Source organism: Mastigoproctus giganteus, chromosome 1, assembly GCF_048544385.1.
Source record: "Mastigoproctus giganteus isolate SK-2022 chromosome 1, ASM4854438v1, whole genome shotgun sequence".
NCBI lineage: Eukaryota > Metazoa > Arthropoda > Arachnida > Uropygi > Thelyphonidae > Mastigoproctus > Mastigoproctus giganteus.
The window spans coordinates 73,036,098-73,062,411 of NC_143575.1; positions in this window are offsets into that span (position 1 = coordinate 73,036,098).

Here is a 26,314-nt window from a genome sequence, read left to right on the forward strand (position 1 = left end):
TCAATAGTATTGAGATCCCGGGGACTGAGCGGGCCACTGCAGCAAAGAAAAGCCATTGTCATGTTCCTGGAGCCATTCCATAGTGATTCCGGCTTTGTGCATCGGCGCATTATCCTGCTGGAAGTAACCATCTGACTGAGGATAAAGTGTCAACATGAACGGATGCACTTGGTCAGCAACGATGTTTATGTACGATGTGGCATTCAGATGTGAATCTATGGGTATCAATGGACCCAACATGTGCCAAGAAAACATTCCCCACACCATAATACTGCCCCCACCACCTTGCACAGTGGTCGTCAGACATGACGGGTCCATGGATTCATGTTGTTTTCGCCAAATTCTGAGCCCTCCATCAACATGATGCACCAGGAACTTCGACTCGTCAGACCAAGCAACTGTTTTCCTCGATAGTCTAGTGCTGGTGTTGCTGTGCCCACAGGAGGCGTGCTCTCTTGTTCTTCATTGATAACAAAGGTACGCGATGTGACCGTCAGCTGTTGTAGCCCATTCGCGACAAAGTGCGACTAGTGGTCCGCTGCGATATTTTGTTCTGCGCACCAAGGTTGTATTCTGACGTGATGTGCGACACTGTGGTCCGTCTGTTTGCTTGCACAATTCTAGCCATCCTCCTCTGAACTCTCTCATCAACAAGCGATTTTCTTCCACAGGAGTGGCGTTGAGAGAATGTTTTCTGTTCGTTGCACCATTCTCGATACACCCTTGAAACTGTGGTGCGTGAAAAGTTCACGAGAACTGCCGTTTCCGAGAAGCTTTGTCCAGCACGTCTTGCACCTACTACCATGCCACGTTCGAAGTCCCTTAGATCACTCCTTTTAACCATTCTTGCTACGGTTTGTAGGTTTAACTGATACTAGAAAGGTTGTTTTGCTGCATTTATATCCACACCTGTGGTCATGTGACTTGCAACTTTGAAACATACCATTTGTGTGCACAGCAGGGGTGTACTTAATAAAGTGGCAGCACAGTGTATATTATGAAGAATTAACTATATCAATATTTATTAACTATATTAATGAAGAATTAACTATATCAATATTTATTAACTATATTAATGAAGAATTAACTATACCAACATTTATTAACTATATTAATGAAGAATTTAATGTAAAAATTTGCAGCTGAAGATTGGTAGGGTGGTTAATAACAGAAATCAGGGTATAATGTTGCAATAAGACCTAAGAAAAATTATCCAGATGTGCTGAGAAGTGACAATTGAGATTTAACAAGGAAAAATGCAAGGTGTATTGCACAGGGGAAGCAGTAATATCAGATTAACATACAGCTGGATGCTAATTACACCCAAGGTAGTGGAGAAAGATAAAGACTTGAGGAAATTGCACAGTCCGACATGAAGTTCTTTGAGTAGTATAGACAGGCTGCTAGGACTGGTGTTCTCTCAATGATATACAGCAATTTTGCCAGCACGAAGAGGTGACTGTCCCGTTGCACAAGATAGTTAGGTCGCATATTAAGTATTGTATACAAGTCTTTGGTCTCATTTTAAGGATGTGGAGTTGTTGGAGCGAATGCAGAGAAGAGCAACAAGATCAGTCAGAAACACAAAAAAAAAAAAAAAAGACTTTGTAACTGCAGAGCGTGGAAACCTAGGCACCTGAGAGGAGACCTGACTGAAGTGTTTAAAGCCTTAAATAGATTTAGTAAATTAAGGACAACTGACATAGTAACTCTTGCTCAGACAAAAGGCATAAATTTAAATTGAAAAAGGACGGCAGAAGGATACAGCCAGGATGTGCGAAAATTTGCTTTCAGCCAGAGTGTAATTAATTTTTAAGGAAGCGTTAGACAAATTATTAGAGGGAATGAGCAGATGGGACGGGTATTTTTTTTATTTTTTTGGATGATACTGTCTGTAGAAGCTAGCTTAGTTACACCATTTCCCACTACTATTACTACCACTAATACTATAATAGAAAACAAAACAAACGTTCTTGGGGGATTTTAGTCCCCTCACTCCCTCGTCGTACACGTATGGTGCTTTTCTTCCCTTTTTATTCCTCCCCCCTCTGTTATGTTAGGAGATACAACAGAGTCCACAAAGTGAATTTCAGAGGATATACACACACCAATGGAGTAACCCCGGGAACTAGACTGATCACGAATTACATTTAATTACAGCCCTTTGCTAATTCGAATACTTCTGGGATAATTGGTGTTGTAAGCGTTAATTTGTACGATTCTCTCAATCTAATTGGGAAGGAGATGAATTTGCAGATAAATTGAAATTCAAATTAGGCTTTCTGCAGCAATTATTATCGTTTTGGCTACGAGACTGAATTGTACTACGCATTTCACAAATGTTCTCATTGTGACTAGTCTAATAGTGGATTACCGTGTAATATGGAATTTCTGGATATGCTAATAGGTGTGTGTGCGCGCGCGCTCACACACGAGTGCTCAATAAGACAGACGAGAACAGTGATTCTCGTTAACTCAAAGTAAAGTTGTAAAAAATCGTCTTAGAAAGATCAGGTCCCTTATACCACAGATCGCCGTAGCCTAGTGGTCAGGCGCGCCGGTGCATAAGTACACGTGCCTTGAGTGACCGGGGTTCAAGACCGTGACTACTGAATGCGGTGCTGTTTCTTGTATTCTGTCTATCTTGTGAACTCCTCTGACCGTTTGGTCGTCCCGGAGTATAAACAGAATTATTTATATATGAAAATTACATTCCAGTTGTTCATATTCTTATTTTAAGGGGAAAATCATGTTTAACTAGCTTAGTTAGCTAGAATCACTCATGAACTGGATGTAGAAAACAATTTCGACGTTTATTTCGATTTTAGCAAAGCATTTGACTCTGTCCCGTACTTATACAGTCTGTATCTGTATAATACAGATTACTGTATAAGTTGAATCATGGGTACGATCCTTAGACAGATCGGGTGGCTGCGTAGGTAGAGGGATGTGATTAATTAATGGCTGCTCTTTAGTTTGAGCTAACATTAAGGGTGGGATCCTTAAAGGATTGGTACTGAGAATGTTGGTATTGCCATTGTTGTTTCTGATTTTCGTAAATGACATGGACGAAGGAATATAAGGCACGATGTCAGTGTTTGTAGATGATGCCAAGATCGGGAGGGCTGTTAATGATCAGCATCAAATAGTGCAATTGTTTCAATGCAGCAAAATACAAGTGCTAACACTTAGGGAACAGCAACACCAAAATAATTTATACACTTTGTGGGACTGAATTAAAAACAGCAAACGAAGAGAGGGATTTGGGAACTACAATACCGGCGGACACGAGGTCTTCCGTACAGTTTAGACAGGAGGCAAGGAGGTTCCCATAGTGTCCTATCAAATTTATCAGTCAATAATTTTATTTTATTTTAAATATTAGGTGGCTTGGTACATACAGAATTTACACCCAGCCAAGTTCAACTTTAACTACAAAAGTAATTTTCTGTATTCGTAACATGGCTTACTGTTTTCATTTTTCATAAGTCTTAGTGATCAAGTTACTTATATGGCTACTCTGGGGAAGGAGGAAAATCCTTCATTATTTTCCATAAACTTTTCCTGTGGATATTCTAAGTTATATAACCGTCATATATACTACAAGAGCAAATGATACAGACCTACTGTAAGTTCTAATGTTCCCCTGAAACTTTTGTCTGGCATTGTTGGCTTCGTGGAATTTCAAGTTGTAACCAACACTGTGTTTTTAAGTGCCGCCATACATTAAAAAAAATGTCACATGTTGATCCTCCTTGGCTAGTCACTTTTTAGTTATCAAACTAAAGTTTAAGTTCCGCATTGCCTTCTACCACACGGCTGATATCTCTGTGTGTGTGTGTGTCGCATTAGCCACATTTTTAATTATACCTTTCCATTCGTATCAAAAGTCCATTATCGATTATGCAAATGTCATAATTGATTATTCGATTATGACCTCTCGATTATGGCCATCATTAGTAGAAATATGCTGAAGAACAGCTGAAGGTGAACAGTCAAACGTTAATGCGAAGGGTGTTCAATACGCTATATGCTTAATACAGGATGAGGCTGGAAAACGGGAGATTTTAAAAACTCAATAATTAATTCGTATTTGCCAAATTACAGCTATGCCATCTTAAGGAACATAGTACATAAAGTCAGTTTATTTTTTTTGAAGGATATTCTCGAGGTGACCTCCGTCTCTGCGAAGGCATTGTTCTGATCTTCCATGCATGTTTCCCATGACAGGGCATGGCATGTCCAAAGGAATTCCGGCAATTTCTTCACGAATTCTTTCTTTCAGCTCTTCAATATTGAATGGATGATGAGAGTACACCTTGTTTTTAAGTGCCCCCATACATTAAAAAAAAAAGTCACATGCTGACAGGTCTGGAAACCTTTAAGGCTAAAATCTCTCACTGTTCCTGGAGATAGTGTGGTTATGAAGAAGCAGTCGTATAGCCCCGCTGACACCTTGGCTATATGAGACGTGACGCCATCTTGTTGAAACCATCTGGCCTCATTACTTTGAAGAAACCTAGCAGCTAATTCATCATTCAAAAAAGTTGCAAACATGTTTAGCACAGCGGCCTGACGTCACAGTTGTTTTGAAGATAATAATGATTATCTTCAAAAATACACCGATCAGCCAAAACATTATGACTACCTACCCAATATGACGTTGGTCCTCCACATGCAGCCAAAACAGCTCGTACACGGCGAGGCATGGACGCTACAAGATTTCTAAATATGTCTTGTAGTATCTGGTATCAATACGTAGCCAGCAGATCCTTGAACTCCTGTAAGGTCTGTGGTTGAGACGCCGCAGATCGGGGTTGCTGTTCCAACACAAACCACAGATGCTCGATGCGATTGGGGTCTGGGGAATTTGGAGGCCAGGGCAATACCTGGAAGTCTTCCTCATGTTCCGCGAACCAGTCTCGAACAATTCGGGCGGTGTGGCATGGCGCATTATCCTGCTGAAAGACGGCACCGCCAGAGGGGAAAGCCGTTGCCATGAAAGGGTATACCTGGTCAGCAATGATGTTTAGGTAGGTGGTGGTAGACTCTTGAGTCAGGCACTTTAGACCGCTCGACCATCCTGACTAGTGCCCTGCACATGGATGACTGCACCCAGGGTATCCCAGCAGAACATCACCCAAACCATTACTCCCGTCACCACCGTCGCCACCTGCTTGTTTTCGTCCCATGGTGCATCCAGGCGCCATCACTGCCCCAGGAAAACGACGCACATGTACCCGACCGTCCACATGGTGCAACAGGAAACGTGATTCATCGGACCAGACGACCTTCTTCCAATCACTCAAGGTTCAGTCTGGATGCTCGCGTACCCATTGTATGCACTGCCGCCAGTGAACCGTGGTTAGCATAGGCACTCGGAGCGGCCTGTGGCTACGCAGCCTCATTTGCAGCAGGATTCAATGCACTGTACTGTGTGTTGTGACACATTACTTCCGTCACCAGAATTCCAATTACCGGCGAGTTGCGCCACAATGGCCCTGCTGCTGCCACGTACCATCCGGGAGAGCCTTCGCTCACCTCGAGCATCGATGAGCCGTGGTTGTCCAACACCTCGCCGGCGGTTCGTGGATTTTTTCTCCTCGGAACACTTTCGGTAGGTACTAACGACGGCTGACCGTGAGCAGCTCACCAGCCGTGCCGTTTCGGATATGCTCTGACCCTGTCGTCTGGCCATTACAATTTGCCCTTTGTCAAACTGGCTTCAGTCCGCTGCCTTTTCCATCAAGAACAAGAGTAACACTGATTAACGGAGTTCAGTATCAGTTGTTTTTTTATACCGTGTCCCGACCCGCGCACGCGCTGTAGTTCACCTGCATTTGCTTCGATTTGCATAACGACTCGCTGGTCATAATGTTTTGGCTCATTGGTATATATATATGTGGGGGATAATGCTGTGAGATGAAATTGTACACAAAACTGTTACCTGGTCACTGTGCAATGATTGCTAGTGGAATTGTCGAGGGTTTTCTTCTGACAAATAACGAAAGATTTATTTACAAAACTGTTAAGATGAAAGTTAACTTCATTAGCCATCCATAGATTGTGAATAAAGTCTTCATCATGATTCAATTGAGTTAGCATTTCTTAACAAAAATTTTTACGGGCAAGGAGATACAAGGTTTTAATTCTGCAGTACCTGTATCTTATAAGGATGAAAATTCGTTCCCATCAAATGTGTAATTTATTTGTGGGTTGCTATTCCCTCAGTGTAAGATCTTGCATTTAGCAGCATTAACACATAGCTGCCACTTATCAGACCTTCTTTGAAGTCTGTTCAAGTCATGCTGAAGGAGCAATGCTTAGCACTGATCATTTACGACTCTGCCAATCTTTACGTTATCTGCAAATTTTGACATCGCGCCTTCTATCCCTTCGTCGATGTCATTTATGACAATGAGAAACAGCAATTGGGGATCCCTCAAGAACTGGTCCAAGAACCAATTCTTGAGGGACCCCCACTCCTGACGTTAATGTAATCTGAAGAATATCCATTAATCACAGTCCTCTGCCTTTTACCCTGAAGCCACCCAGTAGTCCATCTTAGAATCTTACCAGTAATCCCAACCTAGTCAAGTTTATACAGTAACCTCTCAAGAGGGACAGAGTCAAATTCTTTGCTAAAATACAAATAAACTGTCGAAATTATTCCCTAAATCCAGCTCATGAGTAACCGTCAAAATAGCCTGCTAAGTTAGTTAAACACGATTTTCCCTTAACAAAGCGACGTTGAATGTCCTTCAGAATGCTATAGCTATCTAAATATCCCTGGATTGCACCCTTAAACCAAGATATCGCCAATGGCTCGACACACAGAATCCATATTGGCAATCGCTAATCAGATGGAAAGCAACAAGAGAGTGTAGAAGTTGGCAGTTAACAAATTTCTCCATTAGTCTGTTAAGAATTAAGGTGAGTGCAATGGGACGATAACTGGGTGGGACTTATTGCCCTTAACAGTAATTACTGGACACGAGCAAATTTTCATGCTGAAGGAAATATACCAAAGGAATAAGTGAGTTTAAGAAGGCGACCCAGAACAGAAGTTAACTCTGGAACACAGGCTCTTGGTTTCTCCACATCAAGACTGTTGAGTATTATTTTAATGACTTGTGTTGGAATAACAAGGAGGAATTAAATGAAATATGGTCAGTATGCTAACAAGATATTTCCCAAGATCATCGATACAAGAGTTAAACCAAGATGAAAAGTCAGCTTTAACTGTAGAAGAGAATGTAAACAGAATCGTCAGGTTGTAACAAAGATGTACGTATCGATGGGCTGAAACTGCTTTGACAAATGACCAAAAAGTTCTACTACTTGAACAAGAAGAAAATTTCTACTCTTGGTCTTTTCAAAATCGAGTTTGGATTTATTAATAAGCTGAAAATTCTTTGGCGCTTTCATGTAGGCAAAAAATGAAGCTGGTGATTCGCAAGCAAATTGAGGTATACTATACTTTTATCCTAAACAGCTATTGAAAACCATGGTTTACATAATGGACATGAGTTTAGGGTGGAATAAGGAATAAAGGATTTCACCATAAGAATAATTTCGCTAACACAATCTGAGAAAATATTAGAATCACAAGATTTAAACATTGTGAAATCGAGCAAAACAGGAATATAAATCACGAAGATCAGCCAATTTCGTACTCTTGAAATGCCAAAAAACAAAAGACTGACAATAGCTACGGGTCGGGCGACACTGTTTATTAAGCAAAATTTTACCTCCCCCTCTCGTATGGTCAGTGGACTGAGAGGGTGTACAAATACTGCATATAACTCAATACAGCATTACAAAATTTATATTATATTTTATGTTTAACATCTTAACATGTTTTTAAGATATTAAACGTAAGGGAACTGACGCAAACTGATCATTGTGGGTAATGAGAACCTATCCTTTTTCTCCAATCTATCCCATAATGTTACCCTGGTGGAACATTATTAGCATTAGCATTAGTAAAGGCATATGATGCAAGAAAGCAAGCTTATATAGCATTAGCCAAAAAAAAAAAAAAAAAAAACCCCTTCTCATTTCGCCCATCCATTCGCTCCAAATGTTTGTCTAGTTATGCCTTGAATCTATTTAAGCTATCAACTTCTACGACATCCTACCATTGTCTTATACAAGGGGAAAATCACTTCTTTACCCTTGCTACAAAAATTACTGTATATCATTGACAAGACACCATGAGCTATTCTTGTAAACCGTCTGCACTGCTCAGAAAACTTCATATCTGCACAATTACCTCCAGGTCCTTTTTGTTCTCTACCACTGTCAGTGTAGTACCGCACAGTTGACACGTTCCTCTGGGGTTGCTGTTTCCCATGTGTAGTACTTTACATTTGTCAATGTTAAACTTCAGTTGCCACCTCTCAGCCCACCTGCTCAACTTTTCTAGATCCTGTTGCAGCAGCGTACTGTCATTAGTGTCATTAACAACCCTGCCGACCTTCGTATCGTCTATAAACTTGGACATTTAGCCTGATATACCATCATCAATATCATTAATAAATACAGAAAACAACAATGGACCAACACTGAACCCTGGGGGGACTCCACTAATAACATTAGTCCACGAAGAGCAGTGTCCATTGATTACCACTCTCTGTCTTCTCCCACTCAACCATCCCTTTATCCATAGCAGCAATTTGACTCCAATGCCACACTGCTCCAATTTGTGCAGCAGTCTTCCATGTGCAACAGTATCACAAGCCTTTCTAAGATCCAAATATATGATATCAAAATTATTCTTTGTATCCAGTTCCTTTGTGACCGCATCATAGTATCCAATCAAATTTGTCAGACAAGACTTCCCCTTAACAAACCCATGCTGTGTCCGAGCTATAACTGAAGTCTTGTCTAGATGATCCTGCAGTGCTTCTTTAACCAATGCCTCCATTAATTTCCCTGGGACAGAAGTTAAACTAACAGGTCTGTAATTAATTTGATCCTCCTTTGTGAATTGGGGTCACATTTGCACATCTCCTGAGTCCAAGGAAGCTCTCATAATTATGGCTAAGGGTTTGTTTACTTCCTTTGCTGCCTCCTTTAATATAACTGGATAGATTCCATCCACCCTAGGTGCCTTTCTTATGTATATCTTCGACAATTTCTCCTCCACTTTACTCTCAGTTATTACAAAATCATCTAGCTCTATTCAGCTCCAGAGGTGAATCAAACTCTGGCTCACTGCCAGAGTTTAATTCACCTCTGGCATTCCCCTCCCTGAATAACTCCTCATGTGTGAATGTAGATGCAAAATACTCATTTAATTTGTTAGCTACCTAGCAGGATCATCAACAACTCAACAATCGATATTAAGTGGACCAATCTGATTCATCCCTTTCCTTCTAGAGTTTACATAAGTAAAGAACTATTTTCTGTTTTTCTTTGCGTCCTTTGCCAAAGATTATGGGATAGAACGCATTATGGGATCTGATAATTCTCGAGGCTTCGGTGGAAGCAGAGCTGTCGTCTTTCCTAAATTATTTTTAAAAGAAGTTAGAACCAACATTCAAGCGTTTGTTAAAACGAAATTCATTTTCGCTTTGCTCGTATATTAAACTTGTATTAAAAAAAAAATAAAGAACAAAAAGAAAAGAAAGTTAGCTATTAAGAAATTGTGATTAATAATGGAAGTTAAACAACCGCAGTGCAGTGACCCAAGTTCTCCAGAGCCTGAAAGTCCACCCCCACCCGGAAAAATACGATTACGTAGGAAATAAATTTTTTTGGCTTTTAATTGCACTTCATTTACCCGAATTTCTGCCCTTTTCGTTTATTGTGTTTAAATCTATTTATTTCTATCCCTCATTCTTTGATATCTAATTCATATTAAAATATTCTGAAATTGTTATTGTATGTGCAAGGGTAATACAGAAGTTACTTTTATAGGTTTTTAGAACGAAGAACATAAATTGTTTTCTCCTGAAATGTGAAATTATTATCCCACTTCTATTTTTTTAATAGAAAATTTAGTGATGAGAAAAAGCTTCCTAGAATAAATATGATCAAACTGCTTGTCTTGCATACACATTTATGGGTTTTAGGAAGGAAAGAAACTGCTTTATGCCTTCTTGGAATCATCTAGATCTGTTAACTTGTTTTTTTTTTTTTTTTTTTTTTAATAACTAATCTATTCGATTACTTTTTGAGCGAATTCGACAAGGTACATACTGTTTGACCAGATGTACATGTATAGTGAGATGTGTGTGTGTGTGCTTAATTTTAAGATACTTCTCCAACTATCCTAATTCATGAATAATTATCCATTATTCATAAACTTCCTTGAAATTATCAACGAAGCATGCCGACACTGCAGACGAACTGCAGAGTCGGCAATTTTGTTGGAACGGTGAATTGCTTACAGGGCAATTCACCGTTGCAACAAAAGGTTATATAACTGTAGCAGAAATAGCATAACGAAAGATTTAAATTCAGTTTCAGCGTACACATCAAACTGTGAAGATAATTTGAATAAAAATCAGTGGTGAACAGCTATCATAAGAGATGGCAGTACATATTAGGATTCCCAGTGTGCCTTCGTGGGTAACACAGTTGGTTTTTTTTTTTTTTTTTTGATTTGGTAGTTGTTGGCGCATCGGCTTCTGTGGCCATATTGCACCTTCCAAGGTTTTTGCAGTACTTTGATCCAAGCCCGAGGCGGGAATCGAACCCGCGACCTTTGGGTTACCGGGCAGGTACTTTACCCACTCGGCTAGCCCGGTCGGCCGACACAGTTGGTATAATCGCCGTCTTTCCCACAGGGTGGAAAAGGGCCGCGTTTGAATCGCGTCAATCACGCGAGGAAATTTTATGGGGTTTTTTTCATAACGTAGCTGAGTTAGTCGGTCTCAGGAGAGGATAGTGTGATTTTTTAACCTGGAAACTAGGGTTTTTTGTTCAGTAAATAGGAAAATCGACCCCAGAATACCCCTCAATTTACAGACATGTATACGAAATTACACTACGGTCACGCCAGGAAATTTAATTCATATACCCATTTGTATTGGGTCTGTAAATCGCGTGGGTTCTCTGGTCGATTTGCCTGTTTTGCTAGACGAAAAACCTAACTCCAGTTTCTGGGGAAAAACCTTGGTATCTAAGCCTGAGATCGACTAGCTCAGCCACAGAGTGAAAAAAGCCCATAAAAGTTCCTCGCGTCGTCGACGGGATTCGAACCTGAGCCTTTTTTTACACTTGGTGTAGGGAGGACGGTAACGATACCAGTGAGCTACAGCACAGACATATATACAGGGTGATTCACTACCAGTGCGACAAACTTGCAGGAGGTGTAGGGGACACAAAGACGAATCGGAATCACATAGCATTGCAGGGTCCGAAATGCCTTCGTCATGCGGTAGAGGACGTTGAACGGGAGGTCGCGTGAACAGCGATCCCGCTGGAAGTCAGCATTTGCGAACCGGTTCCCGAGGCAGTAGGATGGACGAGTATTCAAACGTTGAACTGGACGACATGCACCTCGCGTATGGAGCTGCGGACTGTAACGGGCGCGCCGCTCTGCGCTTGTACCAGGAACGTTTCCCGTACAGGCGTGCTCCTCATCATACGATTTTAATCGTATGATGGGGAGCACGTAACCTTCTCATCATACGATTAAAATCGTATGATGAGAAGGTTACGTGAGACTGGTTGTTTCACGAGAGGTACCATGAATCGAGAGCGAACGACGAGGCCGCCAGACAATGAAGAGAATGTCGTACGTCTTGCAGAAGGCAATTCGAGTACGAGTACTCGAGCGATAGGCCAACGATTGGGTATTTCCCAATCCACTGTATGGAGGATACTGTCAACAAACCAAATGAGTTCATACCATCTTCAATGCGTCCAATCATTGGAGCCAGCGGATTATCCACTCCGGAGGACTTTTGCTTCTTGGTTTCTTCAACAGAAACGGTTCGCAAATGCTGACTTCCAGCGGGATCGCTGTTCACGCGACCTCCCGTTCAACGTCCTCTACCGCATGATGAAGGCATTTCGGACCCTGCAATGCTATGTGATTCCGATTCGTCTTTGTTCCCCCTACACCTCCTGCAAGTTTGTCGCACTGGTAGTGAATCACCCTATATATATATATATATATATATATAGGGCTTTTTTTGTGACGGTACGCAACGGTACGGCGTACCAGCACCTTTTTTACAGCGTGCCAGCACGGGTGACACGACTGGCACGCAGTCGGTGTCAGCCATGCCAGTTGCTTCCATCTATTAAGGAGATCATGTGACAATGGGCGGAGTTAGCACCCGTCAATCACGGCCGTATCGCTAGCAGTCAGGAAGGGGTACCCGTTTCTGAATCTCGACCAAAACTTCATTATTAAATTATTTTTACTTATTTTTTTCCTTGGTACTTCCGTATTTTTACATTTTACTTATTATTTTTATTTATTAAATAAGACTCACCTTTGATTTATTTTTAATATACTTGTATAATAAATTTATGCTTAATAAAATGTGTGTTAATAAAATTAATGGTCGAGATTCAGTATCGGATATAGCGTACCAACTGCTAGCGTTACGGCCGTGATTGACGGGTGCTGACTCCGCCCAGTATCAAGTGATACTTAACAGACGGAAGCAGCTGGCATGGCTGACACCCACTGCGTGCCAGCCGTGCCGGCACGGAATTTTTCTTGATAGCAAAGAATGAGTACCAGCAGAAGCGGATTAAGGTCGGTTGAGGCCCCGGGCGCAGAAGAAAATATTGGGCCCCTTAAAAAAAAAAAGAGAGAGAGACAGGGAAAATAAAAATACATGTTAACCATTTTTTTAAATAAATAAAAAATATTATGTACTATTAATGTTTTATTTCCAATAAAATTTGAACATAATATATGTATTATATTATATTCGCGTCTTTTTTTAATTTGTCTTTTTTCAACCCCTGATAGATGTCGTTTCATTTTTCTAGCTACCATTGGTAGCCTACCAATGAAAAGAAAAATATAAAATTTAATAGTCTGAATGATTAGAATACTAATGAAGAGATTTTTTGTTATAGCGCAATAAATTAATGATTAATTAAAATTCAAAAATTATTCATAAACTACGAAAATCCAGGCGCTGATGTAACAACAGGAATTAATTTTATCTCAATATAATTTAAACAATATACGATATAGTCTGCACTGCAGGAGAACCTTTGTAAGTACAAAGGAGCAAATACAATTCTATTGCTCCGATGAGCCTATGCAGCGTTGTATGTGTATAGTATGCAGCGTAGTAATGAAATAATGAAAATAAGCGAATATAAACATACTATCAGGTTTTACCGCCGATTGTAAACTTGTACGTAATTAAAATTGCACATATGAAACCAAACTTGGTGTCATTAGAAAAAAGTGTAAAGTTGGGGTTTTGTGGGGCACTTCAGAAGTCGCGGTCCAGGGCGCCCGGCGTTAAATCCGCCTCTCCCACGTGGACTGCTAGAGGACTTTTAATTTGCGGGGCTGAAGGAGGGAGCTAGAGACGCTTGTCAGGTAAGAAAACTAACTAAGAATGATAAAAGTAGATTTTCAGTGAAGCATCAAAATTCGGAGTTGATGGAGGGAAGTTTCCTTGGGGTTGACACACTTCGAGGGCTGTTGAGAGCCCCCGATTCAGTAAAAAGATTTTTTTTTCGTAAATTGTATTCTAAACTAATTTTATTTTAACTAACTTTTAAATTATTAAAAATAATTAAATTAAAATTTCATTTGATAATTAGTAAAATATTTAAAAAGTTGTTTCGTATTGGAACTTATTTTAATTATAATTAAAAATAATTAATTTAATTTAAATTACTTTTTAATTATAATAAATAAAAATGTTTACATATTTCTGTTCACAGGGAGATTCCAGTGGACCGCTGTTCATTAATCGCCGTGGCTCTGGATGGACTTTGGTCGGAATCGTGTCCTTTGGTACAGATGTGGAGGGCCCACGTTTCCCGGAGTGTATACTAGAGTCACTGCTACCTGAAGTGGGTAAGCGATAACACCGGCATGGAAAATGCGATGTAAATAGGCGATGGGAAGCGAAGATCCTTCTTTTGGACCCTGCTGCACTATGAATGAGTTCAGGTTGCTCAACCAAGTCTCCAATGTCTATGCCAATTCCTTACTATCACAAGATTGGCTTTGAATTGCGAAACAGAATAATATTAGAGGTAACGTTTCTATAAAAGTGTGCCTATAATCGGAAAAATACGGTATTTCATCTAATTGTGCAAGAACATATGGTTTGTCGAATGCACTTTTACACCATCTTACCTTATATATGTACGTTTAATTTTATTTTGAGATTATCATACTAATTTCATGTTTATGTGTTCTGTTTATGAAGAATGTTACGTTTTTACTATTTTTATGAACGTGATTTTTAAGTTTATGTAAATGTTTTCCATTTACTTTGCTCGTCTTCACGTATATTTACGAGTCTTTCCAAAATATTGTACAGAAGTTTTGTTAAAGAGTATTCTTAAATAAAAGTGTTACTTTTTAAAATAAAAGTGTTAAATGAAATTTTCGTGTTTGTCTTACTTCAAAATACCTGCCTGTTGTATAAACTAATGGCAGCCCTTTCAAGGAGCATGTGACAATGCTAAAGATGCTTTTGCTTCTTGCTTCGCGCACGCATATCATTTAAATAATCTTTCATACGACGAAAAGATAAATATGTTTCAGTTTAAAAAAGACAAACTCCTTTACAAAACTAAACCGTTATTCCGCGAATAAGATACACGATATGAATCTTAACACAGTTCCAGGTGATAGAGGGTATCATCTTAATGTCCTAATTGAAGGGGAGTTGATGATTTTCCAAAAAAGACTGAGCCCACCATCTTACTACAGCGAAGATCTTACTAGAAGAGCAGGACCAACTGTGCGGTCAACAGGATCCATTGATATGGCTCTTTTAGATTTTACTATCTGATGATTCGTGAAACTGGGATTTGTGAGGCATTTAGACTCGTTGACAGGGATATGTTTTGCTGAATATGGGAGGATTGGATTACAGGTGGGACCTTTATCACACGGGTGTGGTTGCAAGTTTGTACCGTGTGTCCCATTCGCAGAATAACGCTTTAGTTTTTGAAAGGAGGGACTGTACCAAATGGCGAAGAGATATCCTTTTAATATTAAAGTATTATTATTATTATGTTAGTAATAATGATTATTAGCTAGTAACTAACAGGAACGAAGAATGTTTTCTCTAATGAAAAAAGCAATTACCTTCTTTGAACTGCAGGTCTCAGCATGAAGAGGGGTCAGATCTAATGTACGAATAATGAACTGGGCATCGCAACAGATTCACAATAAACGCAATAATGCTTAACTGTTGCAAACTTATTTCCGGTACCCTAATATTACGAATTGAACAATTTGGATTGTTGAACTGCTATATAAAGGACTAACGAACTAAAAAGCTTGTTCCAAATTGAAACGACTTGTTCCAGTTTGGTACCAGCTGTGGAGTATTCCAGCTTGAAGGACCATTGGAATGGAAGAAAGACTGTCTGAGCGGATGGTTGATCTGGAAAGAGGTAGTAGACTGTCCTTTTTTTTTTCAACCAGAACTCAGCTTAGTCGAAATCCTTTTTAATGGCCGAGTTTAGGAAGCTTTACAGAAATGGCCAACGACTGTTTGCAACTTCTTAAGTAGTCCGCAGCTGGAGGAGCATGGGGTAGGAGGCGGGCAAGGCTTATCGGTTAGGGATCTTAATAGAAACAATTGGTTTCTCCGAAGGGGACTGCTAATTTTGAAGCAGTCCTCAGATGGAGGGACATGGGGTCAATAAGGTTAGGGAACTTGATAGAAGTAAACGGCCCCATGGTTAAGGAACTTGATAGAAGTAAATGGCTGTTCTAAGAGGATTATCCGGAAGTTGGAAGCTGTCGGCAGCTGGAGGAGCATGGGGACGGTTGGAGGGAACCCCTATGGTTTGGTAATTTGATAGAATTACTGTTTTAAGAGGATTGTGTCTAATTTTATGGCTGGTAACCAACCCAGCTGAAATAATAACTACTCAAAAGTCTCAAGAAAAAACAAACTGGTCAACACGGATTATGATTTTGCCTGTAAAATGGAACTGAAACGGAGAACGAAATTAAAATTTAATTATTGGAATATCGGAACAGGCCATCTGGTCTAAATCCTTGAAAGGATGGTGTCTAATTTTAAGTAAAAGATTGGAGGAGAACACATATGATTATGGAGTTAACTATGAAGTTATTCCTAACCTCGTACTTTTGCACAAAATCCTTATTATGGGGTGTTTGTGCTGATCAAATTTATATCGAATTGTCCTACAAATAATTGCTCGGATAGACCTTTAGATGGTGGAAGAACCATACGGACGAGTGTGCCTTCATCTCGAGCTGGTGAAACTTATTTTTAAAAGTAGAATACATTAATTAATAACTGACTCGAAATTGACTGTTCCCGGATTTAGTATTTTTAAATAATTTCTATCCAGCAAAGCAGAGAAATCCACCATTCATTGAATCACTTAATTGAGAGGCACAATATGGTGACGCCTCATAACCTTAGCTGTTCAAAGTATTTTTCACAATTTATTATTCAATTTATTTTTAATTTTACCCGAGATGGTCTCGATCCTCGGTTTCTGTGATCAGGTTACTGGAAAATTTCTTTGTAGAAGAATGCCCTTCCATCTGGCACACTCGAAGTGATAAGTTTATATGATACATTTGAAGAAAAGGGGATGGAGAGGTGATTGTGGTTAATAGTAATCCACTTAACTAAAATGGAGGTTTTTAAAAATGGCCACGGGTAGGCTTTGTTTGCTTACAGGTGTGGGGCGTGTGACCAAAGCGGCAGCACCTGTAGCATTTGTGTGTGTAGTATGTGTATAGAGCGTAGTATGTGTATAGTATGAAGCGTAGTAATGAAATAATGAAAATAAGCGAATATAAAAATACTATCAGGTTTTACCACCGATTGTAAACTTGTACGTAATTAAAATTGCACATATGAAACCAAACTTGGTGTCATTAGAAAAAAAGTGTAAAGTTGGGGTTTTGAGGGGCCCTTCAGAAGTTGGGGCCCAGGGCGCGCGCCCGGTGCGCCCGCCGTTAAATCCGCCTCTGAGTACCAGCACCCATTTTTTTACAAAAGCAGTGTATATATATATATATATATATATATATATATATATATATATATATATATATCTGCGCCATACAAACTCTGTGGAGACAAACAATATCACTGTGAAAGCAAGGTGTTGTGTGTCGTATATGAAGAATTGTGTTGAGCCTGGCTTTTGGCTGCAGGGCCCCTGGAGGGTTATCACGTTGGCGTACACCACTAGGAGGTAGCCAGGCTGCCCATAATTCTCTGGGTAGTCTCCTCCAGGTCGCCTAAACTTCCTGGAAAGAGATCGAGTAAAAAAAAAAAAAAAAGAGTACAGGAGGTACCGAAGAGAGTACAGGAAAGGAGGTATAGATAGAGCGACGGAGGATGTAAGGGAAGGCATCCTTCGTAGGTTAGGTGGGATTTCTTCCACCTAAATGGAAAGCGAAAGAAAAGGCCTTCGAGAGGGTGGAAAAGACAGTCACGTATCAAGAGAGACACAGGAGAAACAATTCAAGACCTGAGTGTCAAGTCCAGTAGGTGGAAGTGGTCACAATGTAGGTGAAGATGTTCACAGTCGGGTTAAGACATATTCGTCGAATATGGACGAATCTGAGCTGGAGATTTTCAATATCTGAGAAAACGGTGTCGATCAGTGTGCACTGGTTCGAGGACGCTGTACCAGTGATCTTCTTCTGGTGAACAGATCATGGACGAAGGCAGAGAAAGCGTGGTACTGATTCTCCTCATTGATCAGAAGATGTTCATTTCCTCGAGGCAAGGCATGTATTTTTGTTATGAGCAATGTTCGCAGGTCCTCGTAGAGTGGGCAAACATAGAATAGGTGATCCCAATCTTCGTTATCACCGCAAAGACAGCGAGGGCCATCCGCGATGTTCATAGAAGCAAATTTGTGATTTATGGATTCATGGCCTGTAATCAGGAACGTAGTGTATAAACCAGGGCTGTACCTTCAGGGTAGATCTGGGCTATGATCTCAATCGCTGATGATCCTAAAACTCAATAACAACATATTCGTATGGTCATTGATTAAAACCCCTCGCCAATCTAGCTGTGTCCTCCAGACCTGAACAAAATATTGTAAATGCGCTCTCACCATCGTCTTATACAAAAAAAAAAAAAAAAAAAAAAGGGGGGGGGGACAAAGACATCCTTTTCTCTACTTGAAGGTTCTGTATATCGCAGACAAGACACCATGTGCCTTCCTAACTGTCTGTTTACACTGCATGTAAAATTTCATGCAGAAAGATTTAGGGGTTATGATTCTGACTGAATCGTAACTCCTTTTCGTTTCTAAGCATTAAACTTCAGTTGCCATTTTTTAGATCATTTGTACAACTGATGTGTCTTTTTAAAGCAAAATAGCCTGATTCTGGTCGTCAACCACCCTTCCTTTAAATCTTCAGAAAATGTTTACAACTTCCTCTGCATTCCCTCATCAGCGTCATTAAGGAAAATAAGAAACAGAAGTGGCCTCAACATTAATCCCTGAAGAACTCCACTTGCTATACTGCTCCAACCTGAGGTATGTCCATTTATGACTACGTACTCTCCTTCACTCCTGTGGTTAGCCAGCAAATTGATCCAATGAAGGATCTTGCCATTAATCCCAATTTGTTCCAGTTAATATAATAGCCTTCCTTGGAGTACCGTATCAAAAGATTCACTGAAGTCAAGGTAAATAATGTCAAAATTATTTCTCGCATCCAACTGTTTTATGTGGCGAATGAAGCTGTGGGGCATAATGTGCGTAACTAAACATGTTTACTTACGCACGTAGCTTTGTGCATCTAACCTAGCATTATGAAAACAGCATTTTTATTTATTAATTTATTGTAAAAACTTTATCTATTTTTATTGTTAACTCATTTGTTTAATTTTACAATATTTATTATTTTTTTATTTTTATATATTTTTTGTAATCTCAATCACGAATGATCGTGATTGAGATTTTTTATGGTATATGTTAGGAGTTCTCGGAGTGGTTTTAGAATTAAAACCTCCCATCGTGTCATATAAGAATTCAGCTTTTGCCTCCTTAGCCATGTTCATCTACCCAATTCTAAAACCACTCCGAGAACTCCTAACATATACCATAAAAAACTACAATGCTTTATTCATGAACCTCAAAGATCTCCATATCAAGGAGGATATGAAGTTATATTCACTCGAGGTGACTTCACTATACACTAACGTAAATGTACCCTACGCCTTAGACATAGTCTAGGCCTACTTAAACGATGATAACACAAAAATTAATAACACCAGACTCCCCAAAGACAGAATATTCGAACTAACAAAACTATCAGTAAATGCAAATTACATTCTATTCCAAGAAAAAATATACAGACAGATTTTTGGCCTCCCAATGGGCCTAAACATTAGTGGACTCATTGCTGAACTATACTTAGACAAATTAGAAAAGATCCACCTTGATCCATTTATACCACAGATCACATATTACGGAAGATATCTGGATGACATCCTAATCATCACAGATCACTTGACCATAAACAATATTCTACAGGTTTTTAATAACATCCATCAGAGACTAAAATTTGAATTAGAAACTGAAGCAGAATTCCACTCCATAAATTTCCTTAATTTTACCATACACAGATTAGACCAAAAACTAAATTTCAGCATATATAGAAAACCCACTAATAAAGGGATGCTTCTGCACTTCCACAGTTACCATCCCCAACCATACAAAAAATCGGTCATGCTGAACCAATTTCTAAATGCCTTTAAATATTCTTCCACCCAGATTTCTCTAACCACTGAAATAAATGAACTAGAAGATTCTCAAATAGGGGTTACCCACTAACCTATATAAACAAAGTCAAAACAATAGCCCGTGATAAAATAAATAACAACCACCTCGCAACAAACATTGCAAAAAAATCCGACAAGACCAAAATATATTTCATCACCATTCCATATATCGAGCACTGGTACAATAAACTTAACCAAATATGCAAGGGAACCGACATGAAAATCATAGCAAAACCCATGAACAAATTATACACATTCTTCAGAAATCGACCTTCAAATACCACATTCCAATCACAGCATGACCTAATATACAGTATACCATGCAAAAATTGTGACGCTGTCTACGTAGGATCCACCATGGGAGTGGCACAGCTTCGAGCAAAACAATACGAAGCTTCAGTGCGGGCGGGTCATTCAAATACATCGGAACTTTCGTTCCACGCCATAAATGAACGCCATACATTCGGCTTTAATGAAACTAAAATTATAAATATTCAACACAACTACTACAAACTACTTATTGCAGAAATCTTAGAGATGAAACTACATGCAACTTCAATCAATATCCGTAGGCCATTCCTATTGTCCGACGATTGGTCACTTATACGCATGTGTGAAGAACAAACACTACAACATAAGACAAAAGTTTCGGATTAATTGTGAGTAGCTCTCTTCCTGTGAACATGACACCCCGAAAAGTTCTAGTCAGACTTAAGGAATGTAGAGAATAACCCCCCCCCCACCACATATCCAATTATTAGACCCCTAAATTTAACTCAAAATTCCTACCACAGCACCAAAAAGAAAAAATCGATCCTTAATTATTAGCCAGTTTAGACCTCCAAAATCTAACTTTATGACAATGTCTTGCAAAATTGATATCGCCTTCCCCATGAATTATTAGCGAGTTGGACAAGGAGAGTTGTAAAAGAAGCTTCCTATATCTAAAATAAAGGTAAGCCCTGTTGATTCATAATATAATAGAACATAGGAAATATCGAGCACTTAATAGCTCTCTAGTATCAAATAATTCATTAACGTACGATTTTTTTCAAGAAATAGTAAACATGTTACAAATTTCTGAATTTATAAATCTTTAAATTATCTGAGCTTTCAATAGAGATGTACTATCTCTGGTGCAAGCTCAGTCAGAAAATATGAAGAATATGAATCCTATTATTCTCATTACAATCTAATGATAATATAATTCTTTCATTTCCATTCTTTCATTTTCATTTCAATCGTCTAATGATAATATAATTCTTTAATTTCCATTCTTTCATTTTCATTTCAATCGTCTAATGATAATATAATTCTTTCATTTCCATTATTATTTACAAAATAAAATAAAATACTATTTGTCATTTAAAAACAATATATCAATTGCTAATAACACACACATACGCACACAGTATCTAATAATTTCATTCTACAAAATGAAACTGCTCGTGTTATTTCTTAATACTTCATCTGACAACAATAATTTTATTTTTATTTATTTATTTAACCAAATTTTTTTAAACTAAATGTAGTTAAACATGTATTTTTCAATGACATGTTTTAAAAATTGATAAATATTGCATTGATCTAAAATTAAATATCACTGCATTCTAGTGAAGAATCGAATGCTTTGGGGATACTCGGAGCATTCCCGCTTCACTTGATTGTACAAAACAACGCTTCACTGTCAGTGCAGCTTGTGCGACTCCTTAAGAATTATAACCTTAATATTATAATCTTAATGGTCTACAAAAATTTCATGGTATCTCACATGAACTTATGTCGGAAGTACTACGCTCATGCGAATTAGAAATGCATTACTTCTTGGAATTCTGGTATATTTTCCCAATTCTGCGTTTCAGTTCCCTGATTTCAAAATCTGGTAAACCCAATCTAGTAGGTTATACAAATTGAGTAAACTATAGTCATATATTTATGTCGACTATATATTCTGTAAAAAGCAAAATGGTGACATTCCTAAAGAAGAAAAAATGCGATGACACTATGAACGCTATAACTCGATGAATTGCTTACACTGAAGCACAATATAAACATTTCTTGTCAAGTTGGGCTTTGAAAATAATGCATATAAGCGAAGCCAATGGCAGACAATGATTAGGCTTAATTATAGAATCATATAAACCTTAAAGAATCATATAAATAGAATCATACCTGATAAAATGACACACTCTTAAGTCTGGCAATGTCTTAATTCGAAGGTGGCGGTAATGGCTTAACTCGATGGTGGGATTTTATGACTAATTAATAACTAACATTAATTGAAAAATTAACGATAACACAGAGCAAAAGACACTAATAATATTACACAGCAGCAGCGCCACCAGTATGATTTATTGTAATGTATATTAATTCTAATAAATTTATTGTAATGCCATATAAAAATAATTATAAATTCTTTTTATATTCTGTGTCTCGGTCCCCTTAAAAATGATTATTTTATGACAACTAAAATATAAAAATCAAATAAAATATTCTCACAACAGTTACCTGCTGGAGTTATCTTAGAAATAACTAAATAGAGCGCTCGTATGCGTGTGTGTTGCTGAGTTAACAGAATTCTAGGATTACCAACCGTACGCTTTTTTTTTTTTTTTTTGCCTTAAACAGTGTACTTTACTTTTTTCATTTTGATACTAAAAGTGCTCTTTTTTGTTAGATTTAAAAAGTTCACATTCTCTTAACAGATAAAATGTCAATTATTTTTATTTTAGGCTGGATGATTACATATGAATGTTTGTATTTGTCGCAGAACCCACTTTTGGTAAAAATGTGAACTAAATTGGTGACAAATGAATGCAGCGAAAGCTTATTCTCAATTGCACAATGGTTTACCAAGGTTACACAACAAATTTGAAATTTTTTAGTGTCGCCTTAAAAATTTGTTTGGGGTAATATTTTAAATTTTTAGTTTTGTTTTGTAAGATAAGAATTACCCCCTACTAAAAATTTTTAAATTTATTATTTAGATAGGACCAAAAATGTGTCGTCGAAAATAGTGGCGGCTCGTGACTCTGATGTATGGGGCTGCTTCTTAAAGTTACATTAAATTGCCTTGGTTATAAGACATGTAGACATAGATAGTTTTAATTTTTAATTTTCATTAACAACATCGATGAAGGGATAGAGGGCGTGATGTCTAAATTTGCAAATGATGTTAAAATTGGTAGAGTAGTTAATGATCACTGTCAAGCTGAGCTTCTTCAGAGAGACCTAGATAGACCTCAGGAATGGTCAGAAAAATGGAAGCTATGCTTTAATCCAACAAAGTGTAAGGTATTCATATTGCACCTGGGAAACAGTAATCCCAAAATAACTTATTCACTTGGCGGAGTTCAACTAAACCCAGTACTGGAGGAAAGGGACTTGGTGTTGTTACGATACGGTCAGACATGAAATTCTCTGAACATTGTAAACAGGTAGCAAGGAAGGCCCATGGTGTCCTATTGATGATCTATCGAACTTTTGCAAGTAGAGATAGGGACGTGATAATCCCATTATATAAGGCTTTTGTTAGACCACACTTGGAATACTGTGTTCAAGTATGGAGACCACACCTAAAGAAAGACATCGAGCTTCTTGAAAGGTTGCAAAGACGGGTAACTCGCCTGGAGAGATCGGCAAAAGGGCGTCCTTATGAAGAAAGACTTCGAATATGTGGGTTGCAGAGTTTGGAAACTAGACACCTTAGAGGAGATTTGATTGAGGTGTTTAAGGCTCTGAGAGGCATCAGTAAAATGAATGAGGACGAAATTTTCAAGATTATAAATGATGCTAGAACTAGGGGACATAAATTCAAGTTACGGGGTAAAATGTTTAGGTTGGACTGCAGGAAGTTTTATTTTAGCCAGCGAGTTAAAAATAACTGGAATAAGTTGCCTACATGGGTGGTAGAGGCTAACAGTTTGGGGAAATTCAAAGGTTATCTGGATAGTATCTTCGGGTCAGGGAAGCGCATAGGACGATAGGTTTAATTTCCGTTTCTTTTATTAATTATTATTATTTTTTTATCATTGTTTTATTCGTTTTTTTTTTTTTTTTTTTGGCTGATGCAGCATAAGCCATAGGCTTTCTTGCACTATGCGGCCATTACTAATACTAATAGTAATTTGGAACTGTCTAGCGCACAGTTCCGCCTACGATTAAACTTCAAAGTTGAAAACGATTTCGCGTTTTTATTCGTTTATTATGAAACGATATGACGTAGCCCAGTGGTCAGGAGCGAGAGTGCATAGCATACGCTCCTTGAGTGGACCGGGGTTCAAGTGATTTTTGTCTGCAAAATAGGATTCTGTTATTAGAACTGAGTAGTGAGGAGAAATATCAATTTAAATAAAGCCAACCTGTATTACTATTATACTAATATTACTACTACATTTTTTGTTTAAGTCCATTTTTATTAATATCTGCTTGTGTTGCTTCATATATTGAAATCTTGTATTTTTGCATCATGATAATTTTTGTGATTAATAAAATGAAGTAAGTTTATTTCCTCTTATATTTATACTAGTGTATCTGGTTACCGTTATTAATAGTAATAAATACTTAATATACTCTTTTTTTTTTTTTTTTTTTTTATTCCTAATTTTCCTAATTGTCCTCTTTCTTGGCTCTGGAGATCTTGTAACCCTACAGAATACCTATAAATGATATACTCCTTTGATGAAATTCATTTCACATATCATGTAAATTACAGATTTTAAGTAATATACACTGTCTATTAAAAGTAACTAAACACTTAATATAATTTGGATATCCAAACATTACCTGAATTCCTATATCTGAACACTGCCATAATCTGGCAGTGTTCAGATATAGGAATTAACTTCCGGTTCCCGAAATATCTCCAATTTTTGAATGTTTTCCTGAAAGGTGACCCACACAAGAGCTCTCTCTCTCTCTCTCTCTCTCTCTCTCTCTCTCTCTCTCTTAGCAGTCAACGAAAGCATATTGACTATTACAGCCGCGTAGAGTGAGCGTAAGTGGCGCATAGTAATGTGGCTTCTGCCATAATCGCAGGATGGAGAAATGGAAAAGTTTAAGAAACGCAATGCAGTTAAATGATCACAGCAGAACAAATTTAGCAGTCGTAACGACTGATCAGGTATTTCATGACTTTCAAACATATTTGTTTGACGTAGCGCAATTGACAGGTAGAATTTCGCCGATGCAATGTAGTGATATTATCATCGCATTGCAAATCTGCCATTAACCATGATCTCACATTTTAAATAAAGGTAGCTTAACCTTTTGACGACGTTATTTGTTTGAAAGTAATTCAATACTCGTTGCAGGGGAAACTAGTAGCGACTGCAAATTTTTTTTCTGCCACGAGATTAGACCATCGAAATCCTGCATCGGGTCGGGTACACACGAGAATCGTAGGTTACCTGCAATTCGAGTCTGGTGTTCAGTAATTTTGCTGTTTTCCAGTTTTTAAATATAGATAATTTAACACAGTTATAAAGTAACTGTTTTTATTAGTATATTTTTCTAAGTAATGTATCGTACTTTTATTGTGTAAATTTTATTACACACACTATTCTACTACTAATATCTTTATAAATTGCGTACACTCACTTAAAAGATACTATTAGTTTTATGGATTTATCATTTTTGCATCGCCTGAGATCGACTAACTCAGCCACGCTGTGAAAAAAGCCCTTAAAAATTCATCTCGTCTTTGAAGGGATTAGAACTTGGGTCTTTTCCACATTGTGGGAAGGACGGCGATACATATAGTGTATCGCCGTCCTCTTAATTACATATCGCTACTGATCAAAGATAAATTTTAAATTAGATAAGATTTAAAAGCAACATGACGGATATTTAAAGAATTCATTTCATATTTCTGGTTTTTTAAAAAAATTAAAGTGACTCAATTAGAGGGATGCCAATACTCCTTAGTGACCGCAATATCTAGTTACCATTCAAGAGATCTAACGTTTTTTGGAAAGTGAAGTAGTCCACAAATTTAATTCTATTTAATGGTAGGGCAGTATAATATACATATATGATTAGAATATAAAATAAGAATATGCCAGTCGTAAGGCAGGCCAAGTAAGCGTATATATATTGTTATCGACTCCTAAATAAAATTATTGTTATTAGGTCTGGAGAAGGGCATTAAACTTTCTACAAATACAATTTTTCTACATTTCAATTTCGGGAAGAATACCCGAAGATTAACCTTAAACAAAAAAAAAAAGCTGCATTATACAGTAGTAGCATGCTGTACCAATTTGAATGAATCCATCATGTGATCCTAACATGTGTATATTGCATAGTTCGTTAAACATACTGCACTTGCTTTGGATGCTACGCTGCGCCTTTTAAATCATGTCCAGCTCATATATACAACACGTCTGTGC